We start from the raw sequence: 22,190 nt of genomic DNA on the forward strand, positions 1-22,190 counted from the left end.
ACAATGAGGATAATCCTTAGATCACGGACCCAGTCCGCATCATTGCTACTACCATCTTTCAACTTAGCTTTCTCTAGGAACGCATTAAAATTCAAGGGAACGGTAGCACGGGCCATTGATCTACAACATAGATATGCAAAAACTATTAGGACTAAGTTCGTGATAAATTATGTTCAATTAATCATATTACTTAAGAACTCCCACTTAGATTGAAATCCCTCAAGTCATCTAAATGATATGTGATCCAAATCAACTAAATCATGTCCAATCATCACGTGAGATGGAGTAGTCATCAATGCTGAACATCTCTATGTTGATCATATCTACTATATGATTCACGTTCGACCTTTCGGTCTCCAGTATTCCGAGGCCATGTCATGCCAGGCTCATCAAGTTTAACCCGAGTATTCCGCATGTGCAAAACTGTCTTGCACCCGTTGTATGTGAACGTAGAGTCTATCACACCCGATCATCACGTGGTGTCTCAACACGACGAACTGTCGCAACGGTGCATACTCGGGGAGAACACTTATACCTTGAAATTTTGTTAAGGTATCATCTTATAATGCTACCGTCGTACTAAGCAAAATAGGAAGTATAAAAGATAAACATCACATGCAATCAAAAATATGTGACATGATACGACCATCATCATCTTGTGCTTTGATATCCATCTCCAAAGCATCGTCATAATCTCCATCGTCGCTGTCTTGACACCTTGATCTCCATCTTAGCGTCATGGTCGTTGACGGTGTCCTGGACTAGGGTGTACTCACCACGTCGTCTCCCGACCAGTGGGTCGGGCCGAGGACCCCCATGATGGTTCACTAATGGACCAGTTCGAACAGCTGTTGACATATACAAGGACGATTCCACAAGACTTGGTGATCAAGACAAGGGCTCCTCTCCATCGACGTATTCGACTAGGACTCTTGTTATCCTAGGCCTCTGGTATATTATATAAGCCGAGGCCAGGCTAGTCGATAGATCATTATGACATTACTCATCATACCCCTAGGGTGTAGACCACAATATATGATCTCGAGGTAGGTTAACTCTGTACCTTGATACTTCATCAATATAAACAAGAGCAGGACATAGAGTTTTACCTCCATCAAGAGGGCCCGGACCTGGGTAAAACATCGTGTTCATCGTCCCTATTACCATCGATCCTAAATCCACAGCTCGGGACCCCCTACCCCGAGATCTGTCGGTTTTGACACCGACAATGGTGCTTTCATTGAGAGTTCCGCTGTGTGATCGACAAAGGATCCATGGCTCGCCTGCAGATCAACTGCGACATCGGCATCTTCGTCTCCGGCTCGACTGTGTTGGGGAACATAGCAATAATTCAAAAATTTCCTACGTGTCACCAAGATCAATCTAGGAGATACTAGCAATGAGAGAGAGGGAGTGCATCTTCATACCCTTGAAGATCGCTAAGCGGAAGCTTTACAAGAACGCGGTTGGTGGAGTCGTACACGCAGCGATTCAGATCGCGGTCTATTCCGATCTAAGCGCCGAACAACGGCGCCTCCGCGTTCAACACACGTACATCCCAGGAACGTCTCCTCCTTCTTGATCCAGCAAGGGGAGAGGAGAAGTTGAGGGAGAACTCCGACAGCACGACGGCGTGGTGGTGATGCAGCTCGTGGTTCTCCGGCAGGGCTTCGCTAAGCACTACAAAGGAGGAGGAGGTGTAGGAGAGTGGGAGGGGCTGCACCAGGGAAAGGGTACGGCTGCCCTCTCTCTCCCTCACTATATATAGGGGGGCGGGGTGGAGGAGACGCCCTAGGGTTCCCTAGGGGAGGGGCGGCGGCCACAGGGGAAACCCTAGATGGGTTTGGGCTCCCCCACCCCTAGGAAACTTGCCCCCCAAGCCGGGAGGGGTGGCTGCCCTAGGGGAGGTGCCCCCACCTCTCCAAGTTATGTGAGATGGGGTGGGAGGGGCGCTTAGCCCCTTAGTGGGCTGATGTGCCCCCTTCCCTTGGCCCATAAGGCCCCCAACGCTTGTCGGGGCCTCCGAAACCCCTTTCGGACACGCTGGTCGTCACCTGGTACCCTCGGGACAATTCCGGACTCCAATACCCTTCGTCCAATATATTGATCTTCACCTCCGGACCATTCTGGAACTCCTCGTCACATCCGAGATCTCATCCGGGACTCCGAACAACCTTCAGTAAACACATACTATTTCCCATAACAACTCTAGCGTCACCGAACCTTAAGTGTGTAGACCCTACGGGTTCGGGAACCATGTAGACATGACCGAGACATCTCTCCGGCCAATAACCAATAGCGGGATCTGGATACCCATATTGGCTCCCACATGTTGCACGATGATCTCATCGGCTGAACCACGATGTTGGGGATTCAATCAATCCCGTATACAATTCCCTTTGTCTATCAGTACGTTACTTGCCCGAGATTCGATCGTCAGTATCCCCGTACCTCGTTCAATCTTGTTACCGGCAAGTCTCTTTACTCGTTCCGTAACGCATGATCCCATGACCAACTCCTTAGTCACATTGAGCTCATTATGATGATGCATTACCGAGTGGGCCAAGAGATGCCTCTCCGTCATACGGAGTGACAAATCCTAGTCTCGATTCGTGACAACCCAACAGACACTTTCCGAGATACCTGTAATGCACCTTTATAGCCACCCAGTTACGTTGTGACGTTTGGTACACCCAAAGCATTCCTACGGTATTCGGGAGTTGCACAATCTCATGGTCTAAGGAAATGATACTTGACATTAGAAAAGCTCTTAGCAAACGAACTACACGATCTTGTGCTATGCTTAGGATTGGGTCTTGTCCATCACATCATTATCCTAATGATGTGATCCCGTTATCAATGACATCCAATGTCCATGGTCAGGAAACCATAACCATCTATTGCTCAACGAGCTAGTCAACTAGAGGCTTACTAGGGACATGTTGTGGTCTATGTATTCACACATGTATTACGGTTTCTAGTTAATACAATTATAGCATGAACAATAGACAATTATCATGAACAAGGAAATAAAATAATAACCATTTTATTATTGCCTCTAGGGCATATTTCCAACAGACTGGTTACCTTGGATCGACTGAGGACTATCCTTTGCCTCCGATCGTTATGATCATGGAGGAATCATCCATGGAGCTCGGGGGCTCAACGTCAACATTGCCTCGCGCGACCGTGCTGTTTTTCCGGACAGCGGACCTGTATCCACGGCCACCGCCTCCTCGAGCATCGCTTTGACGATTCCTTTGGTGGAATTGTGCGTAATTGAGTCTGTAACAACCCTGTAAAATTTTGTCGCGTTTCGATGGAGGAATCTCCGGCGGTCTACGATATACCGGAGCCCTATCGAATCTGGATGAGTTTGGGGAGAGGAGTCCAGCGTCTAGCTCAAAAGTCCTTTGGAAGATCCAACCGTTCATCTGCTGCGTAATTCCCATATCTACCACCCCTCAAAATTTCAACTCGATCCGACCGTTCAAACTCCGGGAACCTCTGTGGGGACCCCGACTCATAAGTCGTGATCACCGAATGCACGTGTACACTGATCCCAGAGATCAATGCTCACTGATCACAGAGCACCTGTATAACAAGAGTCTTACATCCATACATACTGTCTTACATAAATCATGACCATTATGGTCAAGTCTTGAGTATAACTTCACAGCGGAAATCTTCGTCGATAACTTGGACCCATGCCATCTGCCTTAACCCTACAAGCATTCTAACTGGCAAGCGTCCTAGCTTGCATGTTCGTCACCGAAGTATTCTTCATCATATCCTATTCTTTCATGCCTGGCCAATAAAATAACCAGTGGCAAGCCAATAAGTACTTTGAATGTACTCGCAAGCAACCCATGATTGGAACAAGGTACAATAATGCAATGATATAGCACTAAGTAGGTAATCTGCAGAAAGCTAGTTTTGAGTGCAATGACATGATCTATCAACCTGTAAAGCATGCATCATGAGAAAACAGATGTCCTTATGAACAAATTACAGATATCAACATAAGCGAAGTTGGACACCAATCCAACTTGATCATTGTGTCAAGCCATCTAACTTAACCCAAATAGTCTTATCAACACACATGCACGCGGTTTGTAAAACTCTGGACGTAGTTTAAGCACCACCACCCAACTGTCCTTGACCGTGGACACGGCTATTCGAATAGTTTTACACTCTGCAGAGGCTGCACACTTTACCCACAAGATCCGGGGAACTTCTGTGTCATCCATGACCCGCGGTACCTCAAGTACCCGGGGTAAGCACACGATCACTATCTTTCCCTAGACGACACTAACATAGAGTCCACTCGATTGGTAGTAACCCCCGTGCCCAACATTTCACATCTTAAAATTGTGGAGCCTTGCTCCCGTATTCATCACATACCACAAGCACGGGGTACCAACGGTGTGTCTGGTGCCCTGTGAAAACAGGCATGGCCGCCCTACCTGGCACGACCCCGTCCCGAGAGAGCGCAACAACAACTCTCTTGTCACTGGTAATGCGGGCTCCAAGCTAGTATCGGCCTAGGTAATCAATAATGCCCTTTCCCATATAAGGGTAGAGTGGTTGCGCATGTAAGGTTGGGACAGTCGACAAATCTTAAATCTATTCCGTTTTTGAAAACAACACACACACACACTTGCCTTGGTACACCACTTCGTCATCAAGTGGTTACCCAACTCATTATTTCCCTCGGGCATAAGTGGCACCCGACAGGGTTTTTCAAAAAAGTCTTTTGAAAATACTTTGCCTTCATCACCATGCATATTCCCGTCCCTTTTTGCGTAGCAACTACTCCAGCATCCTACGTACTCCCACCGGCATAACCCTCATAAGGAGGTAGGGTCATGCACCATGCAAGTATCAACGAGGAAGTAACGGTGGCAAACCACCTCAAGTGGTTACCACATTATCATGACTTCGATGCAAGCAATGAAAGTGCCATATGATATGCACAAAAAGGGTTTCTTAGACATGGTCAAAGGGCTGCTTGCCTAGCTCAGCAAAGTCTTCTAGGTCTTCCAAGTCTTCTGGTCCAACTCCTTCGTCGGTAACGTAATCTATCGTCGCAAAATAATAACGGGAAAAATAAGGCAATAATAAATCAGAAAAATCAAAGTACTCAGAAAAATGTCAACTCATTTTTGTTAAATACTAGGGTGAAAACTAAGAAGGGGAAAATTTCTAGTTTTGGATTTGGAGTAGCAGAATAGAAGAAATGGATTTTCAGAGGGGTTTAAATATATTCAAATTCAAATTTGAATATGAACAGTACATAAAAGTTGTTTGGACATGTGTGAAAGGTATACCATTAAATAGGTAGGATTTTTACAAGAATTTAGGAACTGGAATTATTGCATTTGGATTAATATTTAATCCTGAGGAATTTTTGCAAATTTAACAGAAAAGAAAAAGGGATAGGGGCACTGTGCCTGCTGGGCCAGAACGGCCGCAACGCAGCAGGCCCAGTTAGAGAGGTGGCCAGCGCACTGGTGCACGCGTGCGCGCCAGGTTTAAACCTGACGGGTGGGGCCCAAGCGTTAGCGAGAGTGAGAGAGGGGCAATGGAGAGGAGAGGCTGATAGGCGGGGCCCACCTGTCATCCCTAACCCCGTGACAGAGGGCCGATGAGCTTACCGGCATCGATGTAGGGCACGGCGAGGTCGGGCAAGGTCATGACTCGACTCAGCGTCGAGTCGCCGTTCGGTTGGAGGTGGTTGCGGTCGCTGGGGTGGCCTCGTTCACCGGCGACGACGAGGCACTACAGAGGAGCTTCAGGTGGCGGCGGTTCCGGCCGTTTTCGGCAGCTACAGAGAGGGGAAACAGGGGTAAAAGGATCAGTGGAGTGCGGGGGTTCTAGATCAAGGCTTAGGAGCATCGGGGAGAGCTTCTACCGTGAGAACGACGGTGAGCCACCGCGGCGGAGCTCGAGCCCGATCTCTAGCTCGAGAGCTTCTAGAGAGGAACGAGTGGTGTAGGGGGTGATTAGGGGAGTGATAGAGCAAGTGGTGAGGAGAGGAGGGCGCGGGGAGGCCTTTAAATAGGCGGGCGATGGTCCACCGAGGACTCGTGCGCCGGCGAGCTTGTTGTCGTCCCTATGGGACACGGGGGCTCGCAGCAAAGTGTCGGGGGTGCTCGTGGGGTTGGTCTAGGGCGAGGGAAGTGAAGAGAGAGAGAGAGAGCAGGGGGCCAGGGGCACCGCGCGTGTGAGCGCGCTCACTGGTGCGCTCGGGCGGCGGGCGTGCGTGCGAGCTGGGGCGAGAGGAGGGAGAAGGGGGAGGGGGACATAGGCATGGCGTGACACAGACGTCCAGGCGCATCGTCGGGCACGTTGGGGAGGCCCGAGGTGGCTGGAGGTGGTTGGCAGGGGGCGGCTACAGTGCGGGAGCGCACTGTAGCGCGCTCCAGAGTGCCCAAATGGCCGGCATGGCCATTTTCTATGCAATGTGGGCGCGGCCAAAGGTGTCTGGTAGCTCTAGGGAGAGTAAAGAAGTGGGCTATGGCCTTGGATGCCCTGGGGAGCCACTGGAGTGAGGGGGAAGGTTGAGGGAGAGAGAGAAGCTGTTGTCCAGGGAGGTAAGTGGGGGTGTTTCACCCCTTAATCATTGAGCAATGGCCAAGGGAAAGTTACTGGAGGTAGTAGACGGTCTGGGGTAGCTGTGGTAAAAAGTTAAGGCCATGGAGAAGTGTGGAAGAGGTCAAAGTAGTTGTTTTGGTAAAGTGGCAGAAGGTGTTTGTTGTTGGTTTGGGTAGGTAAATGAATTCCATTGGTATGAGACTCCACAGGGTGAAATGGAACATATAATTAGGGTCTTCCACCAATTTTGAGCTCATTTGGGAAAAGTTGCCAATGCAACTTTTGTAAACCCTAGAAATCAACAGAAATGGGTTTTTCAAGATCTAGTCATACAAAACTATTCTCCTTGATGCACCACTTGGTGTAGTTTCATCATTTGGGTATTTGAGAATGTCCACAAAGTTTGGGATCAAATGGAGAAAGTTGGCAATGTAGAGTTGTTCAAACTTGCTTCTGGACAGAGAGGGTTTTGGGGAACTTTTGTGAACCAAAACAGTTTGGATTGAGCTAAAACTTTGCAATGTCATCACATTATGCATATGTGACTTGCTAGATTTTCCCTGGATTTATTGGAAAATATTTGTTGTAGAAATATTTCGAATCCTTTAAATGGGCAGAAATGGCGTTGGGAGGTTGTGTCCAATATTTTGAACATGACCATGTGTAGAAACTCTTATATATGGAAAAATATATGTCCACTAAGTTTCCTTGATTTTTTTTCAAATATTGTTGAAATAATAAAATAATTTTTCCCTATTAAAGACCATTTCTGTCCTTAAGAAAAAGCTTTTAAATAAAATAGGAAAATAACTTAAATTATATTTTTGTGGTTTATGGGAGTCCTATATCTAATAGGATTCAAATATACCTTTTGAAATATTTTTCACACCCCAAATCAAGTACTTGCAGTGCAATCCTCAATTCAGGAGTTTTTGGAAAACTAATTTTAGAAAATACTTTTTGGCCAAATTAATTTTGTAAGAAAATACTATATTGCTCTATACACATGGCATGATCATTGGGCAGAAGCTTGGGGCAAGGAGATGAGGTATAGAAGGTGGAGTTGTGTTGACTTTAAAGAGCACTTGAAAATCACAGAGAGAAAACCAACTCAAATAAAAAGCCAAATAATGCAAAAGTTTTTGTCAAACCACAATTTATCATGATTTATTAGCTTAAGTGTTGTGGCATGAAAATCAAAGTGTGATAGACCTACCCCCCTTACAAGAATCTCGTCCCCGAGATTCCCAAACTAGGCGCGGAAAGGAATACAGAAACTTAGATGTGGGCAGTCTTCATGTCCTCATACTGCCTCTACTTCCGTGTGGTTCTCCATTGAACCCTATTGAACCCTGAAGTACTGATGGTGTGGCTTCATGTATGACGTTCTGCTTGATCTAGGTTGCTAAGGGGTTTCTTGCATATATCAGGTTGGGCTGGGGGTCGATGGCTTGGCGATCGATCTCCTTGTTAGTGATCAGGCTAGTTAGGAAGTCGGAAACACTTCCAGACTTGTGTCATGTGGAAAACATTGCGCACAGTGGGTAACTTAGGAGGTAACTCCAGCTGGTAGTCGTCTACCCTTCGTCTTGGAGTGATCTCGAAGAGGGCCGATGAATCTTGGTGTGGGTTTCCTTGTCATGGAAATGCTTGGTTCCTTAGAGAGGAGTGGCTTGCAGATACGCATGGTCCTCGACGCAGAAGTATACTTCTTGACGATGGCGGTTGGTATAGTTCTTCCTCCTTGACATGGCGGTCTTCAAATGCTCCTTGACCAGCTGAACGACTCTTCTTCCGTCTTCGTGTAGACATGTATATCACCAAATAATAATGACAACTATCTTGTCTAAGTACTCCATGGAGACTTTGTTCACGGGGTACATAAAGTAGGCTGGGGATTGGTGGTGGTCACGGTTGAGTGTTGGTCAGGGTCTACTTAACCTAGAGCCAAAGCCCATGTTCATGATCCGACCATGTTGTGGCTTGGTAGGGTTTAAGGGTTTCAAGGATTCTAGTGTGTGGGTGAACGTTTATTATCTTATCCTTAAGCACGGTTTCTGAGATGTCAATAGTCCTTCAAACAAATAACCTTATACCACCGAAAGCATCATCTTGTATAGGCCAAATCCAATCATCACTCCTCTAATCCATATTCTCGTGACTCTTGAGAGGAGGTCTAACAAAATCACATATGTCTACGATCCCCAAACTCATATGTATGGCTACCCCTAAAAATCCATGGGTAGAGCATACAAGCTTCCAAGCAGGAATAAAACACGACAATCCAAGTGCTCATCCTATTCTTCCAAGGTCCATGTTAGTGTATCTCTATCGTAAGGAAGCACGGTGTATGCCACTCCAAAATCTTGTTTCCTTCCTATGAATCAACTCCAACAACCCGTTAACTTCCATTAATCACTACATAATCCTTTAATTCTACAAATCCAGTGTCTATGGTGTTCCACATGATCTCCTAAGGTCCCTATAATCCCCAAATACTTGAAAAGGGTTGTCTCTACTATAGTAAGTCCACCAATTTCCATTGTCATGGTCAAGTAAACTCCAAGGTCAGGCTTATATCAACTCCGACAATTAATCCAATCTCCTAGTTTATCGTCCACCGAGAAACATGGTATCATGATCGAGATCATTAGTCTAAATCCAATTTACTCTGAACCATGTAGACTTGCTCACCACCTATACTCCACTAGGATCACCTAATTAAATCCAAATCTCATGTACTACGAGAATGCCTACACGTTCCCCCAAAGTCATTATCGTAATGTCTACAATCTCCTTATCATATGATCAAGTCAAATTCTTATCCCCCCCCCAAGAACCTCAGCTTGTGATCATAATTGTCCCACTAAATCCAATTTATCCATGGGTAATGAAAGCTATGCTACTCTATAATCATGATCCCACCAAGTTCGTCTACCAACATGCAAAGCCTCATAATCCACCAAAGTCTCAGATAATTCCTCAAGGTCACTGATATAAACTCATCAAGTCATTTGTCCTCTATTCATATATCCTCAAACTGGACTTTCCTATGGCATCGTCAGTTCTGGTGCTAGATTAGGATGATAATGTGCTTGTTCACTGTGTCCGCTAGTTCCATAATGAACCCACTATTGTGCAAGGTTTACAGAGGCTTAACTGGTTCTCTTGCAATTCTGTGGGTTAAGCACATGGTTAAAGATTCAAGCTGGGGCATCTCGTGAAGTCTCGAAGGGTCTAGAGATGGGTTTCCAGTCTTGAGGGGTAAATATAACTTTACGGGGTTGCACTTGGTCGAGGAGGCTATAGAAAAGTTCTCCAATGCTTGTTGGTCGCCGAGGTGGAATCCTTGGTGCATCTTGTTTTGCTGATCTTCAATTGATGAGAGAAAAAGAGAGGGAATGGTAGCATAGAGGAGGGGAATGCCAAAAAGGGGGTTCTATAGTGCAAGTGCAACAAACAAGTGTCGAAAGGGCCAAACACAAAACAACAAAATAAGGCAGGTGATATAGTCACGTACTTGTTGCCTAGGGCAAAAGTGCGACTTATATCAAAATACAAACAAATAAAAACAAGCAACACAAAATCATGGTTCTATTTGAACCATCATATGAACTCGACTGCGCATAGGGGGTACACGACTCATCTTATCCTAGGGGTTCTCAGACTCAGTAGTCGTGCTAGCTTCGTGTCTCGTGCAGTCTTTTGGGTTTTCCTCATGTGTCTCTACGTCTTTTGTAGTTGTTCAATGAAACGATCCGGGTCGGCCTGAAGAATCTTCAACAACTTCTCTCCTGTTGAAGTGATGGGGTAAAGGTGGCTCCTTGTAGCAGGCATTGACTCGGTCTTCTGTTGTCTTCTTAATCATGATGATCCCTTTCTGTCTTCTAAGGCGTCGATGGTACCAAGTAGGTAATCCTTTATGGAATGACATTAACAAGGCATAGTAGAGGTCCAACATGTCGCTTACGTTGATGACAACATCGACACCAAGAGCGGGGGATGAGGAGAACCGTTTTCCTGCTCACTATAGTGAGGCGGACCAAATGCTGAGGTTCTCATCCACCGGTGGTTGCCGATACAACAACGGTAAGGACATGATTGCTCTATTAGCGATGTATATCATGATCCTGCATATCTTACACCCTGACCGTCATAGGGTCAGGTTGCATCATCCTGGGCAAAATTCAACGATGTCACCATCTTCCGAGTCTTGGTTTCCTCAATCATTGAGAAGGCATTTTCCATCTTGTCATGGTGTTGCCAAGCTTGTGTTCAGAAGGTGTGGGTGAATGCCTGGCAAGGCATCTTCCTTCTAGATTATCCACGAGGATTTCAAGGAATCCAGTGGTAAGGGGCATAAGGGTTCTAGTGACCATAAGTTTTGAAGGGGAAGAGATCAATAAGGAAAGTATACCGTAGTTTTCAAAAAACTGAGAAGGAAAGAGTAGTTGAGATAGTTTTGGAAACTAGCAATAGTTTTGGAAATAGTTTTACCCAAACTAATGACCATGCCAACTAAAGCTTCCTACAGTCAGGATGGCACTGATACCAGCTTTGTGGGGACCCCCACTCATAAGTCATGATCACCGAATGCACGTGTATAGTGATCCCAGAGATCAATGCTCAGTGAACACATAGAAGCTGTATAACAAGAGTCTTACATCCATACATACCGTCTTACATAAATCATGACCATTATGGTCAAGTCTTGGGTATAACTTCATAGCGGAAATCTACGTCGATAACTTGGACCCATGCCATCTGCCTTAACCCTACAGGCATTCTGACTGGGAAGAGTCCTAGCTCGCATGTTCGTCACCGAAGTATTCTTCAACATATCTTGTTCTTTCATGCCTGGCAAATAAAATAACCAGTGGAAAGCCAATGAGTACTTTGAATGTACTCGCAAGCAACCCATGATTGGAACAAGGCACAATAATGCAATGATATAGCACTAAGTAGGTAATCTGCAGAAAGCTAGTTTTGAGTGCAATGACATGATCTATCAACCTGTAAAGCATGCATCATGAGAAAACAGATATCCTTATGAACAAATTACAGATATCAACATAAGCGAAGTTGGACACCAATCCAACTTGATCATTGTGTCAAGCCATCTGACTTAACCAAAATAGTCTTATCAACACACACGCACGCGGTTTGTAAAACTCTGGACGTAGTTTAAGCAGCACCGCCCAACTGTCCTTGACCGTGGACATGGCTATTCAAATAGTTTTACACTCTGCAGAGGTTGCACACTTTACCCACAAGATCTGGGGAACTTCTGTGTCATCCATGACCCGCGGTACCTCAAGTACCCGGGGTAAGCACCCGATCACTATCTTTCCCTAGACGACACTAACATAGAGTCCACTCGATTGGTAGTAACCCCCGTGCCCAACATTTCACATCTTAAAATTGTGGAGCCTTGCTCCCGTATTCATCACATACCACAAGCACGGGGTACCAACGGTGTGTCCAGTGCCCTGTGAAAATAGGCATGGCCGCCCTACCTGGCACGACCCGTCCCGAGAGAGCGCAACAACAACTCTCTTGTCACTGGTAATGCGGGCTCCAAGCTAGTATCGGCCTAGGTAATCAATAATGCCCTTTCCCATATAAGGGTAGAGTGGTTGCGCATGTAAGGTTGGGACAGTCGACAAATCTTAAATCTATTCCGTTTTTGAAAACAACACACACACACACTTGCCTCGGTACACCACTTCGTCATCAAGTGGTTACCCAACTCATTATTTCCCTCGGGCATAAGTGGCACCCGACAGGGTTTTTCAAAAAAAGTCTTTTGAAAATAATTTGCCTTCATCACCATGCATATTCCCGTCCCTTTTTGCATAGCAACTACTCCAGCATCCTACCTACTCCCACCGGCATAACCCTCATAAGGAGTTAGGGTCATGCACCATGCAAGTATCAACGAGGAAGTAACGGTGGCAAACCACCTCAAGTGGTCACCACATTATCATCACTTCGATGTAAGCAATGAAAGTGCCATATGATATGCACAAAAAGGGTTTCTTAGACATGGTCAAAGGGTTACTTGCCTAGCTCAGCAAAGTCTTCTAGGTCTTCCAAGTCTTCTGGTCCAACTCCTTTGTCAGTAACGCAATCTATCGTCGCAAAATAATAACGGGAAAATAAGGCAATAATAAATCAGAAAAATCAAAGTGCTCAGAAAAATGTCAACTCATTTTTGTTAAATACTAGGGTGAAAACTAAGAGGGGGAAAATTCCTAGTTTTGGATTTGGAGTAGCAGAATAGAAGAAATGGATTTTCAGAGGGGTTTAAATATATTCAAATTTGAATATGAACAGTACATAAAAGTTGTTTGGACATGTGTGAAAGGTATACCATTAAATAGGTAGGATTTTTACAAGAATTTAGGAACTGGAATTATTGCATTTGGATTAATATTTAATCCTGAGGATTTTTTGCAAATTTGACAGAAAAGAAAAAGGGATAGGGGCACTGTGCCTGCTGGGCCAGAACGACCGCAACGCAGCAGGCCCAGTCAGAGAGGTGGCCAGCGCACTGGTGCACGCGCGCGCGCCAGGTTTAAACCTGACAGGCGGGGCCCAGGTGTCAGCAAGAGAGAGAGGGGCGATGGAGAGGAGAGGCTGATAGGCGGGGCCCGCCTGTCATCCCTAACCCCGCGACAGAGGGCCGACGAGCTTACCGGCGTCGATGTAGGGCACGGCAAGGTCGGGCAAGGGCATGACTGGACTCAGCGTCGAGTCGTCGTTCGGTTGGAGGTGGTTGCGGTCGCCGGGGTGGCCTGGTTCACTGGTGACGAGGAGGCACTGCGGAGCAGCTTCGGGTGGCGGCGTTCCGGCCGTTTCCGGCAGCTATAGAGAGGGGAAACGGGGTTCAAAGGATCAGTGGAGTGCGGGGGTTCCAGATCGAGTCTTAGGAGCATCGGGGAGAGCTTCTACCGTGAGAGCGATGGCGAGCCACCGCGGCGGAGCTCGAGCTTGATCTCGAGCTCGAGAGCTTTTGGAGAGGAACGAGTGGTGTAGGGGTGATTAGGGGAGTGATAGAGCGAGTGGTGAGGAGAGGAGGGCGCGGGGAGGCCTTTAAATAGGCGGCCGACGGTCCACCGAGGACTCGTGCGCCGGCGAGCTTGTTGCCGTCCCTACAGGACACGGGGGCTCGCAGCGAAGTGTCGGGGGTGCTCATGGGGTTGGTCTAGGGCGAGGGAACTGAAGAGAGAGAGAGAGAGAGAGCAGGGGGTCAGGGGCACCGCGCGTGTGAGCGTGCTCACTGGTGCGCTCGGGCGGCGAGCGTGCGTGCGAGCTGGGGCGAGAGGAGGGAGAAGGGGGAGGGGGACATAGGCATGGCATGACACAGACGTCCAGGCGCATCGTCGGGCGTGCTGGGAAGGCCCGAGGTGGCCGGAGGTGGTTGGCAGGGGGCGGCTACAGTGCGGGAGCGCACTGTAGCGCGCTCCAGAGCGCCCAAATAGCCGGCATGGCCATTTCCTATGCAATGTGGGCGCGACCAAAGGTGTCTGGTAGCTCTAGGGGGAAGTAAAGAAGTGGGCTATGGCCTTGGATGCCCTGGGGAGCCACTGGAGTGCGGAGGAAGGTTGAGGGAGAGAGAGAAGCTGCTGTCCAGGGAGGTAAATGGGGGTATTTCACCCCTTAATCATTGAGCAATGGCCAGGGGAAAGTTACTGGAGGTAGAATACGGTCTGGAGTAGCTGTGGTAAAAAGTTAAGGCCATGGAGAAGTGTGGAAGAGGTCAAAGTAGTTGTTTTAGTAAAGTGGCAGAAGGTGTTTGTTGCTGGTTTGGGTAGGTAAATGAATTCCATTTGGTATGAGACTCCACAGGGTGAAGTGGAACATATAGTTAGGGTCTTCCACCAATTTTGAGCTCATTTGGGAAAAGTTGCCAATGCAACTTTTGTAAACCCAAGAAATTAACAGAAATGGGTTTTTCAAGATCTAGTCATACAAAACTATTCTCCTTGATGCACCACTTTGTGTAGTTTCATCATTTGGGTATTTGAGAATGTCCACAAAGTTTGGGATCAAATGGAGAAAGTTGGCAATGTAGAGTTGTTCAAACTTGCTTCTGGACAGAGAGGGTTTTGGGGAACTTTTGTGAACCAAAACAGTTTGGATTGAGCTGAAACTTTGCAATGTCATCATATTATGCATATGTGACTTGCTAGATTTTCCCTGGATTTATTGGAAAATATTTGTTGTCGAAATATTTCAAATCCTTTAAATGGGCAGAAATGGTTTTGGGAGGTTTTGTCCAATATTTTGAACATGACCATGTGTTGAAACTCTTATAAATGGAAAAATATATGTCCACTGAGTTTCCCTGATTTTTTTTCAAATTTTGTTGAAATAATAAAATAATTTTTCCCTATTAAAGACCATTTCTGGCCTTAAGAAAAAGCTTTTAAATAAAATAGGAAAATAACTTTTAAAACTATATTTTTGTGGTTTATGAGAGTCCTATATCTAATAGAATTCAAATATACCTTTTGAAATATTTTTCACACCCCAAATCAAGTACTTGTAGTGCAATCCTCAATTCAGGAGTTTTTGGAAAACTAATTTTAGAAAATACTTTTTGGCCAAATTAATTTTGTAAGAAAATACTATATTGCTCTATACACATGGCATGATCATTGGGCAGAAGCTTGGGGCAAGGAGATGAGGTATAGAAGGTGGAGTTGTGTTGACTTTAAAGAGCACTTGAAAATCACAGAGAGAAAACCAACTCAAATAAAAAGCCAAATAATGCAAAAGTTTTTGTCAAACCACAATTTATCATGATTTATTATCTTAAGTGTTGTGGCATGAAAATCAGGGTGTGACAACCTTCCGTTGCGAAGAGCTCAGGAATTGTCTTATCCATGCCTTGCATATTATAGTTCATCATGAAGCTCTTGTAGCTTGGTGGCAGTGATTGAAGTACTCTGTCAATGACACTATCATCAGGAAGATTAACTCCCAGCTGAGTCAAGTGGTTGTGGTACCCAGACATTTTGAGTATATGTTCAATGACAGGACTATTCTCCTCCATTTTGCAGATGTAGAACTTATTGGAGACTTCATATCTCTCAATCCGGGCATTTGCTTGAAATATTAACTTCAACTCCTGGAACATCTCATATTCTCCATGACGTTCAAAATGTTGTTGAAGTCCTGGTTCTAAGCCGTAAAGCATGGCACACTAAACTATCGAGTATTCATCAGCTTTGCTCTGCCAGGTGTTCATAACATCTGGCGTTGCTCCTGCAACGGGTTTGTCACCTAGCGGTGCTTCCAGAACGTAATTCTTCTGTGCGGCAATGAGGATAATCCTCAAGTTACGGATCCAGTCCGTGTAATTGCTATCATCATCTTTCAACTTAGCTTTATCTAGGAACACATTAAAATTAAACGGAACAACAGCACGGGCCATCTATCTACAACAACATAGACATGCAAAATACTATCAGGTACTAAGTTCATGATAAATTAAAGTTCAATTAATCAAATTACTTAAGAACTCCCACTTAGATAGACATCCCTCTAATCATCTAAGTGATCACGTGATCCATATCAACTAAACCATGTCCGATCATCACGTGAGATGGAGTAGTTTTTAATGGTGAACATCACTATGTTGATCATATCTACTATATGATTCACGCTCGACCTTTCGGTCTCAGTGTTCCGAGGCCATATCTTCATATGCTAGGCTCGTCAAGTTTAACCCGAGTATTCCGCATGTGCAAAACTAGCTTGCACCCGTTGTATGTGAACGTAGAGCTTATCACACCCGATCATCACGTGGTGTCTCGGCACGACGAACTGTAGCAACAGTGCATACTCAGGGAGAACACTTGTACCTTGAAATTTAGTGAGAGACCATCCGTCGGTGTCAAAACCGGTGGATCTCGGGTAGGGGGTCCCGAACTGTGCGTCTAGGCGGATGGTAACAGGAGGCAGGGGACACAATGTTTTACCCAGGTTCGGGCCCTCTTGATGGAGGTAAAACCCTATGTCCTGCTTGATTAATATTGATGATATGGGTAGTACAAGAGTAGATCTACCACGAGATCGAGGAGGCTAAACCCTAGAAGCTAGCCTATGGTCTGATTGTTGTCCCTACGGACTAAAACCCTCCGGTTTATATAGACACCGGAGAGGGCTAGGGTTACACAGAGTCGGTTACAATGGTAGGAAATCTACATATCCGTATCGCCAAGCTTGCCTTCCACGCCAAGGAAAGTCCCTTCCAGACACGGGACGAAGTCTTCAATCTTGTATCTTCATAGTCCAGGAGTCCGACCGAAGGTATAGTCCGGCTATCCGGACACCCCCTAATCCAGGACTCCCTCAGTAGCCCCCGAACGAGGCTTCAATGACGACGAGTCCGGCGCGCAAATTGTCTTCGGCATTGCAAGGCGGGTTCTCCTCGAAATTCCGTGTACCTGTTGAATAGTGTCTGGTTTCTTGTAAATGTAGTGCTCCTTGGCTTCTACGCCCAATAATGGCCGTCTTCCACGTGTCAAACGAATACGAAAAGTTAGGGTGTTTTCTTTATATTTACACCCCTAGTCGCATGAATGAGCCGCCTATTTAAGGGGACGAGGATTTAGATCCAAACCACACCTTCTCCCTCCGCGAGTATTCATCAAAGCGTATCCGACAGAGGTCCATTCTATCATGGCCGGCCGCCGCAGCTCCTCCTCTCGCCCTTCCAGCCCTCAGCCTGGAGATTGGAAGAGGTTCTCAATCCCGCACAGTGAGGTAGCGACGCTCCAGACCAAGGGATTTCTCCCCCCGGCCTATATGGTCCCGGTTCGAGCCGGACTTGCCACCTATAATGGCGGAGAGCAAGCGGAGAGCGCCCCCAATCCCTCCAAAGGAGAGCGGGTATGCCTTGTCCCTTACTTAATAAGAGGGCTCGGATTTCCAATTCATCCGTTTCTCCGGGGGCTCCTGGAGTTCTATGGCCTCCAGCTGCACAACCTCACGCCTGCCTCCATATTGCATATCGCGGGCTTCGTAGCCCTTTGCGAGCTGTTTTTGGGCTGCGAGGCTCATTTCGCGCTGTGGAAAAGGCTATTCTGCCTTGTGCCCCGTTCTCAGAAGGGGTTAGTATATCAAGTGGGCGGAGCCGAAGTGTGGCGCATCGCCGGGACCGGATATCTATCCGGAACCCCAAAGAAGGCATCCGAGGACTGGCCTTCGGAATGGTTTTATATAGAGGACGTCCCGCTGCCGGATCCTGTCCGGATCGGCCTCCCTGAGTTCGACAGTGCTCCCCTAAAGAAGCGCCTAAGCTGGCATCCATGGAGCCCTCAGAGGGAAAGCGACAAGGACGTTCTTTACCTGATGGGCCGGATAAGATTGTTAGCCCATTCCGGACTGACCATGATCGGGGTCATGGCCGCATGCATCATGCGAGGGGTGCAGCCGCTCCATTATAGAGGCCACCCCATGTGGGACTTCAACGGGGAGGACGACGCCACCCGCCACGGCTGTAAGGGGCCTGATTCGGCTGCCGCTCTAATAAAGACCTTGTCCGCTTTGTACAAGGGAGAAGAGGAGGAATTTCTCTGCGTCAACCCACTGGGTGGATTTTCTATGTATAATCCCCCAAGTTGGGTAAGTGGACACTTTTACTTGCCCATCCGTTTTATATTCCCATCGTTAAATATTCAGTCTAACGACTTCAACGCAGGAACTGCGCCAGGCTGTTAAAGAAATAAACAGCCCTCCTCCACAACCCGAGGATCCGGGACGGTCCCTCGACCCGGCCTCTCAAGAGGATCCGGACTTATCTGTGGAGCTGATTGATGGGGTGTTTCATCAATTGAGCAAGGACAACGCCTTGGTGGCCATCACGGCCGATTACCCAGGGCTACTCCCAGCCTCACAGGTAACTGAGACCGAAGTCCCAGCACTTTGAAAAGGGATCTATCCTCGCGTATTTTCGATTGCCGTATGACAACCGTGTTTTGCAGGGGAGGTCCTTGAGACGGGAGGCCGAGCCTGCGGCGACTAGCCAACGAGGGGCGGCAAGGCCCCGCGGGCTGAAAAGAAGTGCGGTCCGGACTGAGACGCCGGCGCAAAGGTATAGCGCGCCATCTTATTCCCAGGTGTTATTCCTTCAAGGCATACTAACGCTCGTGCTCTCTTCAGGACGAAGAGACCTCGCCGGACTATATCCGGAGAGGTTGCCAATCGCGCCTCCACCAGCCAGGCTCCAAAGCCTGGTCCGGAAGCGGAGGCGAACACAAGGCGCGCACCGGACGCTCCTCCGACAGAGGATGCGGACAGGCTGTCTGCCACCAATTCCGAGGTGGAGAGTGCCATGAACCACAGGCGTCGCCGGACAGTTCTTCGCGACGCTTGTTTCTCCCAAGAGGCATTGGATGCCTTCAATTCGGGAGATGCGTACCTCCGTGCCGCTCAAAATGGTCTAGCCAGAGCCACGGAGCAATATGTAAAAGACATACGGGTAAGAAAATTTTGGTAATTATATATATACCAGTAGCCCCCGAGACTTGAAACAGTTAGAATAACTGATTTAAGGATCATTTGTTATGCAGGTTCTTACAGAAAAGAATACCCTACTGTCCCAGGAGCTGGAAGAGTGCAAAGCCCAACTTGAGGCCGCACTAGCCGCGGCAGGGGAGCCCAAGGAGACCCCCTCTGGTAATATACGCTTCGAAAGATAAGTATTTTGCGAAGTGCGGCGTGGGTGCAAATCTGACAAATGAAATTGCAGATGGCGCCGGATTAAATCCGGAAGAGCAACAACTCCGACGCCAGCTGAAGGCTGGTGAGAGCGTGCTGACAAAGGTGAGGCGGGAGAAGAACGATCTCCAAGATGCCAACACCAAGCTGGGCGTTGAACTGAAGGATGTTCGTGCCCAGCTGTTGGACTCCGTTACGGAGAATCAACGGCTTCGACGCGGCATATATAGTAAGTGCTTAAATGAACTTTGAAAAAAGAGTTCGGCGAGGAAGTCGACTAACAGAGTAATGTATGTAGGTATGCTAACAGGTCGTCCTGCAGAGGAAATGCCCGGTTCTACGGGTGACCTTCTTCCCGAGCTCTCACAACTGCACGAGCGAGTTCGGCAGGTGATGCAAAGCGTCGCCCAGGCCTTGTGGCCATCCGTCTCCATGCCCGAAGGCCTTGGAGAGCTTGTAGAGAAGCTGAAGGGAGCGCGGCGGTGCTTCCGATTGTGGAAGATGTCGGCCTGCCGTCAAGGCGCCAGGGAGGCCTGGGCCATGGTGAAGACGCGGTACACGAAGGCTGACCCAAACCACATGGCCAAGGTCGCACCCGTGGGGCCCGATGGGAAGGAGATCCCTGTGAGCTTAGTATACGGCCAAGTAGAATTGGCCGCAAAGTATTCCCAACAGGACTGTAAACTAGACAGCCTGTTAGATGGTATTGAAGAGGAATACAATCAGTCAGATTGACTATGTAATTATAATTGACATGTGTAATGCCTTCTAGCCGGATTGTAGATCGTTTGTCATGGCCGACCTTTTCGCTTCAACCTCGGGACCTGACGGTCCGGAGTGTGTCCGAATACCCTCGCGGTTATATAAGAACCGGGGTATGCATGGAGACCAGGCGTAGGGGTCATTAGTGCTTGAACAGACAAGTGCCCAACTAGTTATGTTATATTACATGGTTAGTAAGAAACATCTTCCAGGGAGAATAGTTCCGTTAGGGGTTCCTTTCCCTGGGAGGCATGCCCTAAAGTGCATGTCCATTCTGCGAAAAGAGACGCAGGAAAAACATCTGGGGGCGTATAGATAAATAAGTGAAAAAAAGATCATCTTTAGTTCACCGACCGAATATTCCCTTAAGAACGCTAGCTTTCGGCTTCACCCAGTCTGAGGTACACATCCGGCTGACCCGGCAGTAACAATCGCAGAGGTGCTCCCTTTACCACCTAGCCGAACAATCGGGAACGTAGGGGTAAGCACAGGAGCCAGGCAACCCAGCTTGGCCAAAACTTAAGTCATATCGATGCATATAATGGTGAATAAAAGGTACATGCGGAAGTGTGACACATGTGTTGGGCATGAAGCCCGTATAAATAAGCTTCTGTTTAGAGAAGCCCCCAGGTTTAACGAGCGCGGATAGCGCATCACTGTATGAGCCTTTAAAGGCTATAAGCGAGAGAGGGGAGAAGGAGAGAAATGTAAGACAAAAAGTATATAAAAATGGACAGAGGAAGGAGACGAACACAGAGTCCGGCGCTAGGCGTAGAATCTTCGGAGACGGGCTGCGTTCCATGGGTTCGGCTCGAGTCGGTTATCCGATGCATCTCGCAGGCGGTACGCTCCACCAGTCAGGACTTGGTCAATTATGAAGGGACCTTCCCACTTGGGCTTGAGTTTGTCCTTTTTCTTGTCCGGCAGGCGTAGAACTAATTCGCCAACGTTGTAATTTTTGGCCCGTACTTCTCTGCTTTGGTATCTTCGAGCCTGCTGTTGATAGAATGCGGAACGGGCTTTTGCCACGTCACGCTCTTCCTCCAAGGCATCCAAACTATCCTGCCGATCGAGCTCGGCTTCTCTTTCTTCGTACATGCGCACTCGAGGTGAGTCATGAATTATGTCGCAGGGCAAAACTGCCTCTGCGCCGTACACCATGAAGAATGGTGTGTATCCGGTGGTGCGATTCGGCGTGGTCCGTAGCCCCCAGAGTATGGAGTCGGGCTCCTCTACCCAGTGCGTATTAGATTCCTTAAGGGACCGCACTAATCTGGGTTTGATGCCGCTCATGATAAGACCATTTGCACGTTCGACCTGGCCGTTAGTTTGTGGGTGATAGACTGAAGCACAATCGAGCTTGATGCCCATGTTTTTGCACCAGAGTTTTACCTCATCGACCGTAAAGTTCGTGCCATTATCAGTGATGATGTTGTGGGGGACGCCGTAATGGTGTACAACCCCGAATATAAAGTCTATCACCGGTCCGGATTCGGCCGTCTTAACAGGCTTGGCTTCTATCCATTTGGTGAACTTATCCACCATGACCAGTAAGTATTTTTTCTTGTGGGTTCCGCCTTTAAGGGGTCCAACCATGTCAAGCCCCCAGGCCGCGAAGGGCCAAGTGATGGGGATAGTTTGGAGGGTGGTGGGTGGCATATGGCTTTGGTTTGCAAAAATCTGGCAACCGACGCATCGTTGGACTAAGTCCTGGGCGTCTGCCCGGGCCGTCAGCCAATAAAAGCATGTACGGAAGGCCTTGCTTACAAGGGACCGAGCTGCAGCGTGATGACTGCCGAGTCCGGCATGAATTTCAGCCAGGAGGTTCCGCCCTTCCTCTTCGGAGATGCACCTTTGAAGGACTCCGGTAGTGCTTTTCTTATAAAGCTCTCCCTCATGGACTTTATAGGCTTTAGATCACCGCACTATGCAGCGTGCCTCATTTTGGTCCTCGGGGAGTTCCTGCCTGGTAAGGTAGGCGAGGAATGGTTCTGTCCACGGGGCGATGACGGCCATTATTACGTGGGTTGAAGGTGTTATTTCATTGGCAGAGCCTCCAATTATGTTAGAGTGTTCGGTGTCGGGCAGTGCGGTTGGGT

This window comes from Triticum aestivum, chromosome 5A (genome assembly GCF_018294505.1).
Source record: "Triticum aestivum cultivar Chinese Spring chromosome 5A, IWGSC CS RefSeq v2.1, whole genome shotgun sequence".
Taxonomy (NCBI): Eukaryota; Viridiplantae; Streptophyta; class Magnoliopsida; order Poales; family Poaceae; genus Triticum; species Triticum aestivum.